The 23,299-nt window shown below is 42.8% G+C and overlaps 1 protein-coding gene across 1 annotated transcript in view; it reads right to left on the bottom strand.

Annotated features, from left to right (window-relative positions):
* ZCWPW1 (zinc finger CW-type and PWWP domain containing 1) overlaps positions 1–23,299 on the bottom strand; it is a gene marked incomplete in the record, with an annotated part of 455,090 nt that overhangs the window by 283,742 nt on the left and 148,049 nt on the right.

The following is a 23,299-nucleotide window of genomic DNA, read 5'->3' on the forward strand; positions in this document are numbered from 1 at the left end:
CAGCTCTGCTGAGAGAAATTACCTCCCTCAAAATAAGTTTGAAGACCCCTGAGTTCTGTAGAGATGAACCGGATCATGCAGGAAATACAATGAGCTGCTGACTGAAATAACTGATGCATAGAAAAGGCGCCAAAAAACGGCCCTTCCCCCTCACACACAGCAGTGAGAGAGAACAGAAACTGTCAGAAAAAGATTAAGCAACTGCCAAGTGGGAAAATAGTGCCCAAACATTTATTCACTCAGTACCTCAGCAAATGAAAACGATTTTACATTCCAGCAAAAACGTTAAACATAATTTCTAGTTATTAAACAGCTTAATGTACTTCTTACAGTGTAATTCTAGTGAAGTACCATTCCCCAGAATACTGAAGTGTAAAGTATACATACATGACATTATATCGGTATGGCAGGATTTTCTCATCAATTCCATTGTCAGAAAATAAAAGCTGCTACATACCTCTATGCAGATTCATCTGCCCGCTGTCCCCTGATCTGAAGTTTACCTCTCCTCAGATGGCCGAGAAACAGCAATATGATCTTAACTACTCCGGCTAAAATCATAGCAAAAACTCTGGTAGATTCTTCGTCAAACTCTGCCAGAGAGGTAATAACACACTCCGGTGCTATTTTAAAATAACAAACTTTTGATTGAAGATATAAAACTAAGTATAATCACCATAGCCCTCTCACACCTCCTATCTAGTCGTTGGGTGCAAGAGAATGACTGGGAGTGACGTAGAGGGGAGGAGCTATATGCAGCTCTGCTGGGTGAATCCTCTTGCACTTCCTGTTGGGGAGGAGTTAATATCCCAGAAGTAATGATGACCCGTGGACTGATCACACTTAACAGAAGAAAACTTAAATCAAAAGCAGAAGAATCAAACTGAAACAGCTGCCTGAAGAACTTTTCTACCAAAAACTGCTTCCGAAGAAGCAAATACATCAAAACGGTAGAATTTAGTAAATGTATGCAAAGAGGACAAAGTCGCCGCTTTGCAAATCTAATCAACTGAAGCTTCATTCTTAAAAGCCCACGAAGTGGAAACTGATCTAGTAGAATGAGCTGTAATTCTCTGAGGCGGGGCCTGACCCGACTCCAAATAAGCTTGATGAATACAAAGTTTCAACCAAGAAGCCAAGGAACTAGCAGAAGCCTTCTGACCTTTCCTAGGACCAGAAAATAAAACAAATAGACTGTAAGTCTTCCTGAAATCTTTAGTAGCTTCCACATAATATTTCAAAGCTCTTACCACATCCAAAGAATGTAAGGATCTCTCCAAAGAATTCTTAGGATTAGGACATAAGGAAGGGACAACAATTTCTCTACTAATGTTGTTAGAATTCACAACCTTAGGTAAAAAATTGAAAAGAAGTCTGCAAAACTGCCTTATCCTGATGAAAAATCAGAAAAGGAGACTCACAAGAAAGAGCAGATAGCTCGGAAACTCTTCTAGCAAAAGAGATAGCCAAAAGGAACAACACTTTCCAAGAAAGTAGTTTAATGTCCAAAGAATGCATAGGCTCAAATGGAGGAGCCTGTAACGCCTTCAGAACCAAATTAAGACTCCAAGGAGGAGAAATTGATTTAATGACAGGCTTAATACGAACTAAAGCCTGTACAAAACAGTGAATATCAGGAAGTATAGCAATCTTTCTGTGAAATAAAACAGAAAGAGCAGAGATTTGTCCTTTCAAGGAACTTGCAGACAAACCCTTATCCAAACCATCCTGAAGGAACTGTAAAATTCTAGGAATTCTAAAAGAATGCCAGGAGAATTTATGAGAAGAACACCATGAAATGTAAGTCTTCCAAACACTATAATAAATCTTTCTAGAGACAGATTTACGAGCTTGTAACATAGTATTAATCACTGAGTCAGAGAAACCTCTATGACTTAGAACGAAGCGTTCAATTTCCACACCTTCAAATTTAATGATTTGAGATCCTGATGGAAAAACGGACCTTGAGATAGTAGGTCCGACCGTAACGGAAGTAGCCAAGGCGGGCAACTGGACATCTGCACCAGATCCGCATACCAAAACCTGTGTGGCCATGCTGGAGCCACCAGCAACACAAAAGACTGTTCCATGATGATTTTGGAGATTACTCTTGGAAGGAGAACTAGAGGCGGGAAGATGTAAGCAGGATGATAACACCAAGGAAGTGTCAGTGCATCCACTGCTTCCGCCTGAACATCCCTGGACCTGGACAGGTATCTGTGAAGTTTCTTGTTTAGATGAGAGGCCATGAGATCTATCTCTGGAAGACCCCACATCTGAACAATCTGAGAAAACACATCTGGATGGAGAGATCACTCCCCTGGATGTAAAGTCTGGCGGCTGAGATAATCCGCCTCCCAATTGTCTACACCTGGGATATGCACTGCAGAGATTAGACAGGAGCTGGATTCCGCCCAAGAAAGTATCCGAGATACTTCTTTCATAGCTTGGGGACTGTGAGTCCCACCCTGATAATTGACATAAGCCACAGTTGTGACATTGTCTGTCTGAAAACAAATGAACGGTTCTCTCTTTAGCAGAGGCCAAAACTGAAGAGCCCTGAGAATTGCACGGAGTTCTAAAATATTTATTGGTAATCTCGCCTCTTGAGATTTCCAAACCCCTTGTGCTGTCAGAGATCCCCAAACAGCTCCCCAACCTGAAAGACTCGCATCTGTTGAGATCACAGTCCAGGTTGGCCGAACAAAAGAGGCCCCTTGAACCAAACGATGGTGATCTATCCACCATGTCAGAGAGTGTCGTACATTGGGATTCAAGGATATTAATTGTGATATCTTTGTATAATCCCTGCACCATTGATTCAGCATGCAAAGCTGTAGAGGTCTCATGTGAAAACGAGCAAAGGGGATCGCGTCCGATGCTGCAGTCATGAGACCTAAAACTTCCATGCACATAGCCACTGAAGGGAATGACTGAGACTGAAGGTGCCGGCATGCTGCGACCAATTTTAAACGTCTCTTGTCTGTTAGAGACAGAGTCATGGACACTGAATCTATCTGGAAACCTAAAAAGGTGACCCTTGTCTGAGGAATCAAGAAACTTTTTGGTAAATTGATCCTCCAACCATGTTTCCGAAGAAACAACACTAGTTGATTCATGTGAGATTCTGCAGTATGTAAAGACTGAGCTAGTACCAAGATATCGTCCAAATAAGGAAACACCGCAATACCCTGTTCTCTGATTACAGATAGTAGGGCACCCAGAACCTTTGAAAAGATTCTTGGAGCTGTTGCTAGGCCAAATGGAAGAGCAACAAATTGGTAATGCTTGTCTAGAAAAAAGAATCTCAGGAACTGATAGTGTTCTGGATGAATCGGAATATGAAGGTATGCATCCTGCAAGTCTATTGCGGACATATAATGTCCTTGCTGAACAAAAGGCAGAATAGTCCTTATAATCACCATCTTGAAAGTTGGTACTCTTACATAACGATTCAAAATTTTCAGATCCAGAAATGGTCTGAACAAATTTTCTTTCTTTGGTACAATGAATAGGTTTGAATAAAACCCCAAACCTTGCTCCTGAAGAGGAACTGGCATGATTACCCCTGAAGACTCCAGGTCTGAAACACACTTCAGAAAAGCCTGAGCTTTTACTGGATTTACAGGGATGCGTGAGAGAAAAAATCTTCTCACAGGAGGTCTTACTTTGAATCCTATTCGATACCCTTGAGAGACAATGCTCTGAATCCAATGATTTTGGACAGATTTTATCCAAAAATCCTTGAAAAACCTTAATCTGCCCCCTACCAGCTGAGCTGGAATGAGGGCCGCACCTTCATGTGGACTTAGGGGCAGACTTTGGTTTCCTAAATGGCTTGGATTTATTCCAATTTGAGGAAGGCTTCCAACTGGAAGCAGATTCCTTGGGAGGAGGATTGAGTTTTTGATACTTATTCTGACGAAAGGAACGAAAACGGTTAGAAGCCTTAGATTTACCCTAAGGTTTTTTTATCCTGAGGCAAAAAAACTCCTTTTCCTCCAGTGATAGTTGAAATAATAGAATCCAACTGAGAACCAAATAAATTATTACTTTGGAAAGAAAGAGATAGTAATCTAGATTTAGATGTCATATCAGCATTCCAAGATTTAAGCCACAAAGCTCTTCTAGCTAATACAGCTAAAGACATGGATCTAACATCAATTTTGATAATATCAAAAATGGCATCACAAATAAAATTATTAGCATGTTGCAGTAAGCGAGTAATGCTAGATATGTCAGGATCCAATTCTCGTTGCGCTAAATTCTCCAACCAAAAAGTTGAGGCAGCCTCAACATCAGCCAAAGAAATAGCAGGTCTGAGAAGATGACTTGAATATAAATAGGCCTTCCTTAGATAGGATTCAAGCTTCCTATTTAAAGGATCCTTAAAGGAAGTACTATCTTCCATAGGAATAGAGGTTTCACTGCAAGGAAAACAGAAACAGAGGCGCCACATGTGTAGATCAATCAAAACAGACAATATCCAAGTTAGATGAGATACAGGATACTCACAAACGTGAAGGCACTCTCTTGTGCCTGTAGGAGCGGGCTGGTATTTAAACAGCAAACCAGCTAGCTGTACCAAGGGATCCCCGTCAGGATATCCTCGCAACAGTAATCCTTCACTAGATTGATTCCAGCAAAAAGGAAAAAATGTTCAGAGGGGAGGAAGGCTAAACAGCCTTATGGTTACTGGCAAGGGATTCACGCTGACATTTGCATCTGAAAATAATAAGTAGAATCAGGAGTGATCGCTAATAATATTACAGATTCTCCCCAAGAGTCTGTGGCACGGGGAGAAGCACAATACTGGTTTCAGGGATTAGAGAAGCTGTAGTTTGTCAGGTTACAGTGAAAAGAGTATCTATTTCCTTATATGACAGTTTCAGGAACGGGAAAAAATGCAAAAGCATAGGCCTCTGATAGAGAAAAAAAGCAAGAGGCAAACATCAATGGGGTATTGAAATAATGAAAAAATTTGGCGCCAAGTATGACGCACAACGTAACGTAAATTTTTTTGGTGCAAAAAATAACTGGAAATGACACACTCGCGTCACTAATGACGCCGCCGTGTGAAAGGTCTCGGCGTCACGTATGACACCAGAAATGATGAAGTTGCGTCATAAACGTCTTTTTCCGCGTCAAAAAAAATTTTTGCGCCAAGAATGACGCAATAAAGTTTAGCATTTGACGCACCCGCGGGCCTAATACCCGCAATAGCAAGAAGTAGTCAATTGAAAAAAAGACTAAAACCCCAGGTAAGAAATAAAATTCTTAAAATGTTTAAATTCCCCAAATATGAAACTGTCAGTCTGCTGAAGGAAATACATGAACCTGACTCATGGCAAATATAAGTACAATACATATATTTAGAACTTTATATAAATGTATAAAGTGCCAAACCATAGCTGAGGTGTCTTAAGTAATAAAAAACATACTTACCAAAAGACAACCATCCACATATAGCAGATAGCCAAACCAGTACTAAAACAGTTATTAGTAGAGGTAATGGTAAATTGAGAGTATATCGTCGATCTGAAAAGGGAGGTAGGAGATGAATCTCTACGACCGATAACAGAGAACCTATGAAATAGACCCCCGTTAGGGAAATCATCCCTTCACGTCCCTCTGACATTCGCTGTACTCTGAGAGGAATCGGGCTTCTACAATGCTGAGAAGCGCATATCAACGTAGAAATCTTAGCACAAACTTACTTCACCACCTCCATAGGAGGCAAAGTTTGTAAAACTGAATTGTGGGTGTGGTGAGGGGTGTATTTATAGGCATTTTGAGGTTTGGGAAACTTTGCCCCTCCTGGTAGGATTGTATATCCCATATGTCACTAGCTCATGGACTCTTGCCAATTACATCAAAGAAATGAGGAGCTCAGTTTTGGAGAGATTTAGCTTGAGGTAGTGAGAGGACATCCAGGAAGAGATGTGAGAAAGACAGTTAGTGACACGGGTTAGCAAAGAAGGAGATAGGTCTGGTGCAGAGTAGATTTGGGTGTCGTCGGCATACAAATGATATTGGAAACCGTGGGACTTTATTAGGGAACCTAGTGATGACGTGTAGATTGAGAAGAGAAGGGGACCGAGGACAGAGCCTTGCGGTACTCCGACAGAAAGTGGTGACGAGCAGAGGAGGCTCCAGAGAAGGCTACACTAAAGGTACGGTTTGACAGGTAGGAAGAGAGCCACGAAAGGGCTGTGTCACAGATGCCAAAGGATTGGAGGGTTTAGAGCAAAAGAGGGTGGTCAACAGTGTCAAAGGAGGATAAGCAGAGAGAAGTGGCCTTTTGATTTTGCTGTAAGTAGGTCGTTGGTAACCTTAACAATAGTTGTCTCTGTGGAATGATGGGGATGAAATCCAGACTGCAGTGGGTCAAGAATGGAGTTTAACATAAGGAAATGGGATAGGAGTGCATATACTAGATTTCGAGAAGCTTTGAGGCAAGAGGGAGGAGGGAAATAGGGCGGTAGTTGAATGGGGAGGTAGGATCAATGGAAGTTTTTTTGGGGATAGGTGTGACCCGTGCATGTTTCAGCGATGAGGGAAATATACCGGTGCTGAGGGAGAAGTTAAAAATGTGTGTTAGTATAGGGGTAAGGGTAGCAGAGAGGGAGGGTAGTAGCTGTGAGGGGATAGGGTCAAGGGGATAGGTAGTGAGGTGAGAGCGCAGTCTAAGTGCCGAAACTTCTTCCTCAGTAACAAGGGAGAATGAGCTAAGGAACATATTACATATAGTAAGTATTTTTCCAAATTTAGATTTAAAGTTGAGTTAGTCATTCTTGCAGGGTGGGAATATGTTCCTGTTTCCGGTATTTGGAAATTCATTTTTTGGAGCTATTTAGGAGTATATAGAATAATTTAGTGTGTGTTTTGGATTGGGGCTTGGGAATGATGTTAAATAAGAATGTGGTTGGATCTAATGGCAATCCCACTAGATGTGGTAGAATGTGCCTATTTGCCCATATTTTCTCCAACATTTGTCATTTGCCGAAGGGAACATATATTTAATTCTTTGTGGGGTTAAATACCATCTCATTGGAAGTTTATTGTTTGTTTCTAAAATGGATGCTGAATGACAAGATTTGGTTGTAATGATACTATTCCAGACTTTTGATGACAATAGGTAGTTTTTTTTTGCCAAGCCTGAGTGTAAGATGGGAGATTATTATGTTGTGGGGATATAAAGAGTTTGTAAATGAGGGGTATTGAGTGTTTTGGTGGTTCACTAGTACTGTGGAATCTGTTGGCGCTCTACAAATAACCGATAATAATACTGCATAACAATTCAAAGGGTGTTCTAGGACATAGCATGTTTAGTTTAATGGGATATCAAGAGTTTGTAAATGAGGGGTATTGAGTGTTTTGGTGGTTCACTAGTACTGTGGAATCTGTTGGCGCTCTACAAATAGCACTGATAATGCCGAAATCTGTCCCTTTAAAAACTGGCGGCAAGATCCTTATCCAGTCCATCCTGGAGAAAGGTCAGAATCCTGGATACCCTAACCTTGTGCCAGGGATATCCATGCTCTTCACACCAGGATAAGTAGGTCATCCACACATTATGATAGATGCGACGAGTGACCGGCTTCCTGGCCTGGATGAAAGTATCAATTACTCTCTCAGAAAACCCTCTCTTGGCTAAGACTAGGCGTTCAATCTCCACGCAGTCAGCCTCAGAGAATCATGATTTTGGTGTAGAAAGAGACCCTGAACCAGCAGATCTCTACGACAGGGCAACCTCCATGGAGGAGACGATGACATCCCCTCCAGATCCGCAAACCACATCCTCCGCGGCCACAATGGAGCAATCAGAATGGTCAAAGTTTGCTACAGTTTAATGCGGGCCACCACTTGAGGAAGAAGTGGCAACGGTGGAAAAATGTACACTAGGTTGAACTCCCAAGGCACCGCTAAGGCATCTATCAGCTCTGCCTGCGGGTCCCTGGACCGTGACCCGTATCTGGGTAGCCTGAAGTTGAGTTTGGACACCATGAGGTCTATCTCCAGCGTCCCACATCTGTTGCAGATCTCCGAAAACACCTCAGGATGGAGAGACCATTCCCCCAGATGAAACGATTGTCTGCTGAGAAAGTCCGCTTCCCAGTTGTCCACACCCGGTATGTGGATCACTGAAAGCGAACAATTGTGAGTCTCAGCCCATTCCAGAATCCGAGATACTTCCCTTATGGCTAGGGAGTTTCTCGTTCCCCCCTGATGGTTTATGTAAGCCATCAAGGTAATGTTGTCAGAACTAAGCCCTCAGAGCGCTGAAAATCGCTCAAAGTTTCAGAATTCTTATGGGTGGAGTCACCTCGTTTCTACTCCACCTGCCCTGTGCCCTTCTGGTACCCCAAACAGCTCCCCATCCTGACAGAATTGCATCCATCGTCACAATCTCCCAGGATGGCCTCAAGAAGGATGTCCCCTGGGTCAGCTGTCCCAGATGGATCCACCAAGAGAGGGATTCCCTCACTCGGTTGTCCAGAGAGATCTGTTGGGATAGATCTGAGAGATCGCCGTTCCATTGTCTCAACATGCATAAGTGAAGAGGTCTGAGATGGAACCTGGCGAAAGGAATGACATCTATGCTGGATACCAAGAGTCCAACCACCTCCATACACCTGGCCACAGATGGCCTTGAGGAGGTCTGAAGGGCAAGGCAACTGGACGCAATCTTGGAACGTCTCTGCTCTGTCAAGAATATCTTAATCGATATGGAATCTATTATCATACCCAGGAACTCCACCCTGTTGCTGGGAACCAGAGAACTCTTTCCTTCATTTATCTTCCAAGCATGGGATTGAAGGAGAAGAGACCTTGAGTGGTCCTCTGTGAGATTGCAGGACAAGCCTGAAAAAGAATATCGTCCAGATAAGGAGCCACCGCAATACCCTTGGCTCTTGCTACTGCAAGAAGTGCCCCCAGAACCTTTGTAAAGACTCTGGGGGCGGTTGCCAGACCGAAAGGTAGGGCCACAAACTGGAAGTGTTGGTCCAGAAACGCGAATCTTAGGAACCTGACGTGGTCCTTGTGGATTGGTACGTGAAGGTAGGCATCCTTCAAGTCTAAGGCAAAGACACCCCAGCCAATGGATTTAATACCTCCCCCACCCCCCTCATCCCCCAGTCATTCTGCCAAGGTAACAAGGGACAGTAGGAGAAATATCAGGGTATAAATGGTGCCAGAAGAATAATATTAAAATTTAGGTCTGCCCACCGGAGCAGGAGTAGTGAAAATTAAATTATCAGGTAAGCATAATTTATGTCTTCCATCTTAATGGGAGTAGAGTCCACAGCTTTATTTATTACTTGTGGGAACAAATACCCAAGTTCTAGAGGACACTGAATGAAAAAAATGGGAGGGTAAAAGGAGGCGAACCCTATACTGAGGGCACCACAGCCTGCAGAACCTTTTTCCCAAAAACAGCTTCCGCTGAAGCAAAAACATCAAATTCGTAAAGCTTTGTAAAAGTATGTAAGGAAGACCAAGTAGCCGCCTTACAAATCTGCTCCACAGAGGCCTCGTTCATAAAGGCCCAAGAAGAGGCCACAGCTCTAGTTGAGTGAGCCGTAATCCTCTGAGGAGGCTTATGTCCCACTGTCTCATAGGCCAAACGGATAATGCTCCTCAACCAAAAGGACAGAGAAGTGAAAGAGGCCCTCTGCCCCCTACGCTTCCCTGAATACACCACAAATAAAGACAAAGTCTGCCTGAAATCTTCCGTGGCATGAAGACAAAACTTCAAAGCTCGAACCACATCGAAGTTATGCAGTAACCTTTCCTTAGACGAAGAAGGGTTAGGACACAAAGAAGGAACTACTATCTCCTGATTGATGTTACGATTTGACAACACCTTGGGAAGAAATCCCAACCCAGTGCGAAGCAGGAACTCCACCCTGTTGCTAGGAACCAGAGAACTCTTTCCTTCGTTTATCTTCCATCCATGGGATTGAAGGAGAAGAGCCCTTGAGTGGTCCTCTGCGAGATTGCAGGACAAGCCTGAACCAGAATATCGTCCAGATAAGGAGCCACCGCAATACCCCTGGCTCTTGCTACCGCAAGCAGTGCCCCCAGAACCTTTGTAAAGACTCTTGGGGCGGTTGCCAGACCAAACGTTAGGACCACAAACTGGAAGTGTTGGTCCAGAAACACGCATCTTAGGAACCTGACGTGGTCCTTGTGGATTGGCACGTGAAGGTAGGCATCCTTCAAGTCTATTGTCATCATAAATTGCCCCTCTTGAACTAGGGGCAGAATCAATATGATCGTCTCCATTTTGAACGATGGGACTGACAGAAACTTGTTTAGGCACTTTAGGTCCAGAATTGGGTGGAACGTGCCCTCCTTCTTTGGGACCACGAAAAGGTTTGAATAGTACCCTAAACCCCTTTCTGCTAGAGGTACTGGGATGATTACTCAGAGAAAAGAGAGATCCCTTACGCACTCTAGAAAGGCGACTCTCTTCTCTGGTCTTGAGGATAGGTTTGACAGGAGGAATCTCCCCCTGGGCGGATGAGACCTGAACCCTATCCTGTAACCCTGGGTGATAACCTCCAGAACCCAAGGATCCTGTACGTCTCTCATTCAGGCCTCTGCGAACAGAGATAGTCTGCCCCCTACACGATCCAGTGACAGATCGGGAGCCGCCCCTTCATGCCGACTTTGTTTCGGCAGGCTTCTTGCTCTGCTTGGTCTTGTTCCAAGAGTTAGCAGGCTTCCAAGATCCCTTGCACTGCTCGGTCTTCGCAGCAGGCTGCTGGCATTGAAACTTGTCCAAACGAAAGGGACGAAAAGTAGAGCCCTTAGGCTTATTCTTCTTATCCTGCGGAAGGAAAGCACCCTTGTCTCCCGTAACCCTTGATATGATAGAGTCCAGGCCTGGACCAAAAAGCACTTTCCCCTGAAACGGAAGGGATAGTAATCTAGACTTGGAAGTCATGTCAGCAGAACACAACTTTAATCACAGAGCCCTACGGGCTAAAACAGAGAAACCTGATGTCTTAGCATTCAGGCGAATAACCTGCATATTTGCATCACAGATAAAGGAATTTGCAACCCTTAAGGCCTTAATCTTTTCCTGTATCTCCTTGAGGGGAGTCTCCACCTCGACCATAGCTGACAGTGCATCACACCAATAGGTAGCCGATCAAGCCACTGCAGCGATCGCCGCTGCCGGTTGTAAAGCAAACCCCGTGAGTTAGAACATCTTTCTCAACATGGATTCCAACTTTTTATCCATGGGCTCTTGAACAACGAACTGTCCTCGAGGGGAATAGTCATACGCTTAGCGAGCGTGGAGATTGCTCCATCCACTTTCGGAATAGCCCCCCCATAGCTCAAGCTGAGAGTCCGGAACGGGGAAAAGCTTTTTAAAAGAGGTAGAAGGAGAAAAGGACTAACCTAGTTTCTCCCACTCATTCTTAATAATCGTAGCCAAGGTCTGAGGCACCAACCTGTCCTAGTAAACCCTACCTAGTTTAGGGATCGAAGGTTCTTCCGGAAGTTTTGGTTCTGGAACCTCCAATGTAGCAAGCACTTCTTTCAGTAAAAAGCGCAAATGATCCATCTTAAACTTGAAATCTGGCTCCTCCACAGCCGGAGATCTAGAAGACGCCGATTCCGTCCCAGAAAATCTCTCAGAGACATCCAACGGAGTAGATGACCCCTGGGACGGAAAGCTATATCATTCCTTTCGATTGCGCTTCACAGGGCGTGGTATGGCATGGAAGGCCACAAAAACCGCTTCTTGCAACTTGGCAGCGAAATCTGGCGGCCACGAGGCCCCTCCCGCGGTAGGATTAGTAGGGCCTTGGGTAGCTACATGTCTAATCGGAGATGAATGTTGAGAACACACCTCGCAGGACGGAGAACCCTCAGAGGTGAACGCTCAGTAGTACTAAATATCTTATTCTTCTTAGATATTGTAATTTTATCAAAGCATGTGGAACACAGTTGAGCAGGCAGTTCAACCTGTAACTCATCACAATAGTCCTCCATAGCTTGCACCTTTAATACGGACTGAGATAGATTAAATGGCACCTTTATACACCAATGGCCGGACCACAGAGAGACTGTTACGTCTCCTGCAAAAGCCGATCAGGAAAGAGGAAGTTAAAGAGGCTACACCCAGTCACATGGAGTGCCATGCAGGACCGTCCCTGCACTATAGAGAAAACGCGCCAAACTTCACCTGAATGTTCACACATTGCTAGAGCCTCATCTCACACATGACATAGCATTAACACAATAAAGATTTTAGACTCCCTGTTAGGCTGAAAATGCAGAGGTTTGTGGTGCTTGGAAGGGATGGTCCGCTATTTCATTCTTTGAGTTCGGCTTTCGTCAGGGGAGGTGATTGTTGATACAGTGTTAGAAGAATTAGAGGTTGGCGGGTCTATTTGTAGATTTTTGCAGAATATTTCCACATCTTTCGGGTCTTTGAATATGATTATTTGTCCCTGGCGTATAACCAGAAGAAAGCATGGGCAACCCCATCTATAGGCCACATTGTTTGCTTGCAAATGAGCAGTTATATGCTGGAACTCCTTTCGCCTCAGGAGGGTGCGTGGTGCCAGGTCTGTAAAGATTTGAATGGAGTGTTCTTGAAACAGGATAATTTTATGTTTGTGAGATTGTTGTAAGATCTTTTCTTTTTGTTTGTAGTCTTTGAATCGAATTATAACATCTCTTGGGTTGGAGGTGTCTGGTAGCTTGGGTCTCAAGGACCTATGGGCCTTGTCAAAAGAAATTGGACAATCAAATCCTAAACACTTTAGTAAGAAAAAAGGTCAGTTAGATAGGAGTGCAAAGCTAGGACTACGACTGATTCCGGTTATCCTCAAATTCTGAGGTTGTTTTTAAGTTCTCTATTTTCCATTTCCTCCAGTTTATCATGTAACTCCAGTATGGAGGTTTCTTGGCCATGTAGCAGTTGTTGAAGAGTAACAAATTTAATTTTCATTAGTTTCCACTTCTTCCATAAATTCCACTCTATTTCTATTTTGGTGATTTACTTTTGGAGCTCTGAGATTTCTTCATTGATGCATAATCTTACTTTGGTGAGTAATGATGTAAGGTCCTGTTTAGATGTTAAAGATTCCAGCAAAGATTTGGAAATTTGAACTGAGTAGGAAGGATATGTAATGTGAACTGAGAAGGAAGGATATGTAATGTGAAACCTCAGGTTAACAGGTATTGCTTTTTTAAAGTTGTAGATGGTATATGTGGCTTGCTTTTTTAGCAGCAGGTATTTAGGAGCTTCTACAAAAGAAGAGAAAAAATAAAAATTATGCTGTACCCAAATATGAAAGTATGAAGGCTGTATGATAAGTCTTTGTGATAAATAGCCTTTTCATATATTGTTCCTTATGGCACCACAGTTTTTAAATGAAGTGTTCCCTCAAATGTTGCATTTAGTGGTAGGGCTAAGTTTTGAATAAATCTTAAAATATAGGAGGGATTCTGATTAAGTGTGCTGTTTCAATGTGCCCATAATAAAGAAATTACTTAGCTGAGTCCTTGGGGTTTGTCTGGCCTCTGCTGCGGGTAGTCACATGGTGGTGATGAAAGTATGCTCTCTAGCCCTGCCTCGGCGCACCGATCACCATATGGATCGAAATATTCAGGCATGGAAGGTTATTGATCGTGATCTCGTGTAACCGAGAAGGCAGGCAGGTAATATGCGGATCTCCATGTGCGATCACCCGCTGGGCCTCATTCTTCTATGAACGTCGTGAATGTTCCACAAAGCTCTCTGGCCCCAAACAGAACACTTGCTTCAGGTGCAGCCCCAGGCTAATCCCCTCATCAGATGGGGACTTAAGGGGGTGAAACAGGCAGAAATGTACAGTAAGTAAAAGGGACTGGGCTCTCAGAGCGGCCAATTAAGTTGCCAGCCGGATCTACGTCCCCCACCCCCCTGAAAGGGTAAGGATTTTAAGTTTTGTGCTGGTGGCTAGAGGAAGCCAGTTCAGGGATTGGCAGAACTTTGCAGCAGATGAGGAGTGACGTGTAAGGAAGATCATCCTGGAAGAGGCATTTAATAATGATTATAAAGAAGACAAATGGCAGCTAGGGAGACCAGAGAGTATGCAGTTGCAATAGTCAAGGAGGGAAATGATGAGAGAGTGGATTCAAATCTTGGTTTTGTCTCGTGTGAGGAAGTGGTGAATTGTAGAGGTTTTTAACCCCTTAAGGACCGAGCATTTCAGACAAAAACTTCCCCAAAAGACCAGAGTATTTTTAGCATTTTTGCCATCACTACATTTAAAGGGACAGTCTAGTCCAAAATAAACTTTCATGATTCAGATAGGGCATGTAATTTTAAACAATTTTCCAATTTACTATTATCAAAACTATATTTTTTTTTTTAGTAGACAACCCAAAGTATTGATCTAGGCCCATTTGGTATATTTCATGCCACAATTTCACCGCAAAAAGCGATCAAATAAAAAAAAATCGTTAACTTTTTCACAATTTTAGGTTTTTCACTGAAATTATTTACAAACAGCTTGTGCAATTATGGCACAAATAGTTGTAAATGTTTCTCTGGGATCCCCCTTGTTCAGAAATAGCAAACATATATGGCTTTGGCATTGCTTTTTGGTAATTAGAAGGCCGCTAAATGCTGCTGCGCACCACACTTGTATTATGCTCAGCAGTGAAGGGGTTAATTAGGAAGCTTGTAGGGTTCATTTTAGCTTTAGTGTAGAGATCAGCCTCCCATCTGACACATCCCACCCCTGATCCCTCCCTGACCCCTCTCAAACAGCTCTCTTCCCTCCCCCACCCACCAAAGGTCACCCTCATCATCTTAAGTACTGGCAGAAAGTCTGAGAGTACTAAAATAAAAGGCTGCCATTTTTTTTATACTTTTTTGTTAGGTTTTCTGCCATGTATCATCCCCCCAACCTCCCTGATCCCCCCCAAACAGCTCTCTAACCCTCCCCCCTCTACCTATTTGCCGTCATCTTAGGTACTGGCAGTTACCCAGTTTGCAGCAAATTAAAAAAACAAAACCCTTTTTTTCTGTAGTGTAGCTGCCCCCCCTCATTACCCTCCCCCTCCCAGATCCCTTTTTCTTCAATAGATCCCACATAGGATCCCCCTCATTGCCCTTCCTCCACAGATTTTTTTTTTCCTTAACGTTTATGCGTAGCGTAGCGGTCCCACCAACTCCCGCCCTCCTCCAGCAATGGGAGGGCCCATCCGCCTCCCTCATTACACTACCATTCACCAACGACACCGGCACCACCGCTGTGCGATGCAGAGAGGGCCACAGAGTGGAACCTTAAGATGAAATATAGATTAAGAAGAGTAGGGGACCAAGGACAGAGCCTTGTGGTATCCCAACAGAAAGTGATAATGGGGCAGAGGATGCACCAGAGATTGCTACACTAAAGGTACGGTTCAGACAGATAGGAGAACCATGAAAGGGCTGCAAATACCAAAGGATTGGGGTTTGAAGCAAGAGAGGGTGATCAAAAGTATCAAAGGCTGCAGACAGATTGAGAAGGATTAATAGAGAGAAGTGGCCTTTAGATGTTGCTGTAAGTAGGTTATTAGTAACTTTAATGATTGCATGCCCTATGGAGTGTTGGGGTGAAATCCAGACTGCAATGGGTCAAGAAGGGAGCTTAATGTAAGGAAATGTAATAGACATGTATATACTAGCCTTTCCAGAAGTTATGAAGCAAGGGGGAGTAGGAAAATAGGGTGGTAGTTGTAGGTTAGATCGAGAGGTTTATTGAGAATAGGTGTTACTAGAACATGTTTAAGGGATGGGGGAAATATAAGTGTTGAGAGAGAGAGACTGAAGATATGCGTGAGAATTAGACTAGTTCAGAGGTTTTCAAAGTCTTACACAGTGGGCATCCTCTTTGGCGAAACTTTCAAGATGAGCCCCCCCCCCACCATAGATTTATTACATTTTGAAAGAATGTGCCTTATAATGCTTGGAGTTTATTTATTAAAATTGAAGATATATGACAATTTGAATATATATCACACACACAAACACATGCACACAAAAATTATTTTAACATTAATTTTTATCACTAGTAAAGCATAGCTATGCATGTGCAACAGTGTTTACAAATTTTAACATTTCTATCCCTTTAAGCAGCATGGATATTTTGATTTGCTGACTGCTGCCCTCACTGAATCTCAGATAAGATAATGGTAACTATTATTTTCATGTTTCAGTAATTTAGTTGCCTTATATAAATGGTATTTAAAGGAAGTTTGTGGGCTGGGTCACTGTTACTATAACAGGGATAGTAACCCAATATTTTTCACAGAGCTGCACAACCCAGAGGGTCCAAAATGTCCCCATGTCTTCTCGACTCCCGAACCAGTCCCCATTCCATCTCCCTGCTTCTTAGTGAAGTAACCCTCACCTACCCTGCAGTAAAGTAAAACTAAAGTTGTCACAAGCATCCTGCCAGCAAAATGTTATACCTGCAGCTGTGCTATCTTTGAGTGGCAGGGGGATTACCAATTCAGCACTGTTATTTGTGGCACAGACAGGAATTACTTTTTTTTTTTTATTTATCACACAGCAACGAAGAATATCAGAGTGATCAAAATGTAAACAAAAAGGTCACGCAGGACCCATGCGGCACAAATAAAAGGTTAGCTGTAAAATAAGATCACAATTCTCTATTATTGCGTTTTACTATTTTACCTAAAAAGGAAAACAAATAGACAAAAAGGAAGAAAAAAAAGAAAAAAAGGGCAACAAACAAAACATTTCCCCCAACCTCCCCTCCCCCATCACCTCTCCACGATCTCTCAGGCTTTACCAAGCCAAGTGCTGGGCAAATGGCCAGCAAGCAACTGTAATTGAACATATGCAGTTATAATTAATGGTTTAACTAGGGCAATTTGAGCAGAGACTGGGAGAGATAACAAACACTTTGCAGTGCTTAAAAAGGAAATTTATGCTTACCTGATAAATTGATTTCTTCTACGATACGACGAGTCCACGGATTTCATCCTTACTTGTGGGATATTATCCTCCTGCTAACAGGAAGTGGCAAAGACCACCACAGCAGAGCTGTATATATAGCTCCTCCCTTCCCCTCCACCCCCAGTCATTCGACCGAAGGTTTTAGGAAGAGAAAGGAAAAGCTAAAAGGTGCAGAGGTGACTGAAGTTGTAAATAAAAAATATAATCTGTCTTAAAATGAAAGGGAGGGCCGTGGACTCGTCGTATCGTAGAAGAAATTAATTTATCAGGAAAGCATAAATTTCCTTTTCTTCTACAAGATACGAGTCCACGGATTTCATCCTTACTTGTGGGATACAATACCAAAGCTACAGAACACGGATGAAAGGGAGGGACAAGACAGAGACCTAAATGGAAGGCACCTCTGCTTGAAGAACTTTTCTCCCAAAAACAGCCTCAGAAGAAGCAAAAGTATAAAATTTGGAAAATTTGGAAAAAGTATGAAGGAACGACCAAGTCGCAGCCTTACAAATCTGTTCAACAAATGCATTGTTTTTAAAGGCCCATGTGGAAGCCACAGCCCTAGTAGAATGAGCCGTAATTCTTTCAGAAGGCTGCTGTCCAGCAGTCTCATATGCCAGGCGGATGATACTTCTCAGCCAAAAAGAAAGAGAGGTAGCCGTAGCTTTCTGACCCCTACGCTTTCCAGAATAAACAATGAATAATGAAGATGATTGACGGAAATCCTTAGTTGCCTGTAAGTAAAACTTTAAGGCACGGACCACGTCCAGGTTATGTAACAGACGCTCCTTCTTAGAAGGAGGATTCGGACACAATGAAGGAACAACAATTTCCTGATTAATATTCTTATTTGAAACAACCTTAGGAAGAAAACCAGGTTTGGTACGTAAAACCACCTTATCAGAATAAAATATGAGATAAGGCGAATCACACTGTAACGCTGAAAGCTCAGAAACTCTTCGAGCAGAAGAAATAGGAAACAAAAACAAGATAATAATTTAATATCTATGGAATGCATAGGTTCAAACGGAACCCCTTGAAGAACACGAAGAACTAAATTCAAACTCCAGGGAGGAGTAATTGGTCTAAATACAGGCTTAATTCTAGATAAAGCCTGACAAAAAGACTGAACATCTGGCACATCTGCCAAACGTCTGTGAAACAAAATTGACAAAAGCAGAAATTTGTCCCTTTAAGGAACTAGCTGATTACCCTTTCTCCAATCCTTCTTGGAGAAAAGACAGAATCCTAGGAATCCTAACTCTACTCCATGAGTAACCCTTGGATTCACACCAATAAAGATATTTACGCCATATCTTATGATAGATTTTTCTAGTGACAGGCTTTCTAGCCTGTATCAAAGTACTGATAACCGAATCAGAGAAACCTTGCTTCGATAAAATCAAGCGTTCAATCTCCAAGCAGTCAGCTGCAGAGAAATTAGATTTGGATGTTGGAAAGGACCTTGAATGAGAAGGTCCTGTCTCAAAGGAAGTTTCCACGGTGGCAGAGAGGACATGTCCACTAGATCCGCATACCAAGTCCTGCGTGGCCACGCAGGCGCTATCAGGATTACTGAAGCCCTCTCCTGTTTGATTCGAGCAATCACGCGTGGAAGGAGAGGAAACGGTGGAAACACATAAGCTAGGCTGAACAACCAAGGTACTGCCAAGGCATCTATCAGTTCGGCCTGAGGATCCCTCGACCTGGATCCGTATCTTGGAAGCTTGGCATTCTGTCGAGATGGCATTCTGCCCCATCGGAGAATCAATGAGGCAAACACCTCCGGGTGGAGTTCCCACTCCCCCGGATGAAAGGTCTGTCGACTTAGAAAATCTGCTTCCCAGTTCTCTACTCCTAGGATGTAAATTGCTGACAGATAACAAGAGTGGGCCTCCGCCCATCGGATTATCTTGGATACTTCTATCATCGCTAAGGAACTCCTTGTTCCCCCCTGATGATTAATATATGCCACAGTCGCGATGTTGTCCGACTGGAATTTGATGAATTTGGCCGAAGCCAACTGAGGCCATGCCTGAAGTGCATTGAATATTGCTCTCAGTTCCAGAATATTGATTGGAAGTAGAGACTCCACCTGAGTCCAAACACCCTGAGCCTTCAGGGAATTCCAGACTGCACCCCAGCCCAGAAGGCTGGCGTCCGTTGTCACTATCACCCACGAGGGTCTGCGGAAACAAGTCCCCTGGGACAGATGATCCGGCGACAACCACCAAAGAAGAGAGTCTCTGGTTTCTTGATCTAGATTTATGAGGAGATAAATCCGCATAATCCCCATTCCACTGTCCGAGCAGGCACAGCTGCAGTGGTCTGAGATGAAAGCGAGCAAACGGAATGATGTCCATTGCTGCTACCATTAATTCAATTACCTCCATACACTGAGCCACTGATGGCCGAGGAATGGACTGAAGTGCTCAAAAAGTATTTAGAATCTTTGATTTTCTGACCTCCGTCAGAAATATTTTCATGGCTTTCGAATCTATCAGAGTTCCCAAGAAAGGAACCCTTGTCTGTGGAACTAGTGAACTTTTCTCTATGTTCACCTTCCAACCGTGAGTTCTCAGGAAAGACAACACTGTGTCCGTGTGAGATTTTGTCAGTTGATACGTTGACGCCTGGGTCAGAATATCGTCCAGATAAGGCACCACTGCTATGCCTCGCGGTCTGAGAACCGCCAGAAGAGACCCTAGAACCTTTGTGAAGATTGTGGGTGCTGTGGCCAACCCGAAGGGAAGAGCCACAAACTGATAATCTTTGTCCAGGAAGGCAAACCTTAGAAACTGATGATGATCCTTGTGGATAGGAATATGAAGGTAAGCATCCTTTAAGTCCACGGTAGTCATATATTGACCCTCCTGTATCATTGGTAAGATTGTTGGTATAGTCTCCATTTTGAACGATGGGACTCTGAGAAACTTTTTTAGACACTTGAGGTCTAAAATGGGTCTGAAAGTTCCCTCTTTTTTGGGAACCACGAATAGATTTGAGTAAAAAGGTCTTTTACACAGCGAAAGAACGCCTCTCTTTTAATCTGGTCTCCAGATAATCTTGAAAGATGAAATCTCCCTCTTGGGAGAAAATCCTTAAATTCCAGTTGATAACCATGGGTCACTATTTCCAGCGCCCAAGGGTCCTGAACATCTCTTGCCCAAGCCTGGGCAAAGAAAGAACGTCTGCCCCCTACTAGATCCGGTCCTGGATCGGGGGCCGCCCCTTCATGTCTTTATAGCAGCAGCGGGCTTCTTGGATTGTTTACCTTTATTCCAGTTCTGGTTGGGTCTCCAGACTGACTTAGATTGGGTAAAATTCCCTTCCTGCTTTGTGGAAAAGAAGAAGCAGAGGGTCCTCCTTTAAAATTCCGAAAGGAACGAAAATTATATTGTTTACCCCTCATCTTAACAGACGTATCCTGAGGTAGGGCATGGCATTTACCTCCAGTAATGTCAGAAATGATTTCCTTCAATTCAGGCCGAAAAGGGTCTTACCTTTAAAGGGAATAGTTAAAAGCTTCGTTTTTGATGACACATCAGCAGACCAAGATTTGAGCCACAACGCTCTATGCACTGGAATAGCAAATCCTGCATTTTTCGCCGCTAATTTAGCAATTTGAAAAGCGGCATTAGTAATAAAAGAATTAGCTAGCTTGAGAGCCTTAATTCTATCCAAAATGTCATCTAACGGGGTCTCAACCTTAAGAGACTCTTCCAGAGCCTCAAATCAAAAAGCTGCTGCAGTAGTTACTGGAACAATGCAAGCCGTAGGTTGTAAAAGAAAACCCTGATTAATAAATAATTTCTTTAGAAGACCCTCTAATTTTTTATCCATAGGGTCTTTGAAAGCATAACTGTCCTCAATGGGTATAGTTGTACGCTTAGTCAGGGTAGATATCGCTCCCTCTACCTTAGGGACTGTTTGCCGCGAGTCCCGAATGGTGTCTGATATGTGAAACATTTTCTTAAAATTAGGAGGGGGAGAAAACGGTATACCTAGTCTATCCCATTCCTTTTTTATAATTTCCGAAATTCTTTTAGGAACCGGAAAAACATCAGTGTAAGCAGGCACCTCTAGATATTTGTCCATCTTACACAATTTCTCTGGTGGTATTACAATAGGGTCACAATCATCCAGAGTCGCTAAAACCTCCGGAAGTAACAGGCGGAGGTGTTCAAGCTTAAATTTAAAGGACATAACGTCCGAATCTGTCTGAGGTAACACATTCCCTGAGTCTGAAATCTCTCCCTCAGACAGCAATTCCCTGACCCCCAACTCAGAACACTGAGGGTACATCGGAAATAGCTAATAAAGCATCAGAGGATTCAGTATTTACATTAATACCTGACCTACTGCGTTTACCCTGCAACACTGATAATTTAGATAATACCTCTGTAAGGGTAGTTGACATAACTGCAGCCATCTCCTGCAGAGTAAAGGAATTAGACGCACTAGAAGTACTTGGCGTCGCTTGTGTGGGTGTTAAAGGTTGTGACACTTGGGGAGAATTGGATGGCATATCCTGATTCTCTTCAGACCGAGAATCATCCTTAGGCACACTTTCTTGACCTAAAATATGATCTTTACAATGTAAGGCCCTTTCAGTACAAGAGGTACACAATGTAAGAGGGGGTTCCACAATAGCTTCTAAACACATAGAACAATGAGATTCCTCAATGTCAGACATGTTGAACAGACTAGTAATAACCACAGAAGTCGTTAAAAACACTTTATTTATTGCTTTAAATAAATGTTGAAAAACGTGTACTGCGCCTTTCAGAAATAAAAAGAGCACAATTTTTCCAAAACTGCTTCAAAAACGTTATTTTTCTTTGAAAATGAACTGAAACTTATTAATGGCTCCAAAAATTACTGCACCCCAGTAGTAAGGGGAGAAATAAACCTCTAAAGGTAACTTAAATCACAAAAACGTCAAACAGAAGGAAGTGCGCATCTGAGCGTGCGAAACTAAGCCCCGCCCATCATGGCCGATGTTCGAGTAGGCCTCAAACAACCGCATGGAGAAGCGGTTTTAAATGCAAACTAAAGTGGAACATAAAAAACAACCCCCATCATATCCAGTATATTCACACCGGTTTATAAAGTGCCAAATAAAAAAAACGATCAACAGTTTCTGCCTCTCCCAGTGTCAAACAAATGCCCATTATATGATTGCCAACAGAATGAAACATAGGTCTCCAGTAACACCCCTCTGTTTAACATATCTACTGCTTACCCCATTCCCTTGCAGGGAAATAACTGCCAGCCAATTCTGATATATCAAGTCTCCTCAGAAATAAAGGGCTGCACATACCTCAATGCTGCTTGTAGCATGAAACCGTTCTCCACACTGAAGATGTCTCTTGTGTTACCTTCAGAAGTCTTGTGGGAAATAACATGGATCTTAGTTACAGCTGCTAAGATCATCAACCTCAGGGCAGAAATCTTCTTCCATATCCCCCTGAGGGAAATAGTACTCACCGGTACCATTTAAAATAAAAAACTTCTTGATTGAAGAAACTAAAACTTAACACCTCACTTTACCTCTTCCTAGTATAACACAGGCAAAGAGAATGACTGGGGGCGGAGGGGAAGGGAGGAGCTATATATACAGCTCTGCTGTGGTGCTCTTTGCCACTTCCGGTTAGCAGGAGGATAATATCCCACAAGTAAGGATGAAATCCGTGGACTCGTATCTTGTAGAAGAAAAATAATGCTAGTCGGGCAACAGTCGTATTTTGCATTGTTCTAGCAGACATTGAGAAATCAAAGCATTCTTAAGATCTTTTAAATTGGGTGCTGATTGGGCCTTCCATAATCTCAAAATTAGATTTGGCTAAAGGAATATAATCGTATTAAATAGCTTTAAGTTTTGCAAAGATCCTTGAAATTTGGCTAAAAAAATATTTCCATTGGCTGAATATAATTATTTAACTGTAGAGTTACAGTCATCCAATACATTACTTTAGCCCAGAACTGTCTAATTTTTGACAGGCCCAGAAACAATGTAAGAGATCTGCAGTAGGAGCACAGCATCTAGAGCATAAAATACTTGTCTTATACCAACTAGATAACCTCGCCAGGGTCAAGTATGTCATTAAACTTAATCTAATCTGCGATTCTCTCCACGCCTTCAGAACCCAACTTTTCTCTATTAATTTGAAAGTACCCATTATTACCTGTCTATCTATATTCGGAAAAAATTTAATCCATTTAGAAACTATATAATCTACTTGCTCTGAAGAGGACCGTTGATTGAGAAGCGAATAAAGAGGAGAAATGAAGTATAGACCCATTTGATAGACA

Source organism: Bombina bombina, chromosome 6, assembly GCF_027579735.1.
Source record: "Bombina bombina isolate aBomBom1 chromosome 6, aBomBom1.pri, whole genome shotgun sequence".
NCBI classification, from domain to species: Eukaryota; Metazoa; Chordata; class Amphibia; order Anura; family Bombinatoridae; genus Bombina; species Bombina bombina.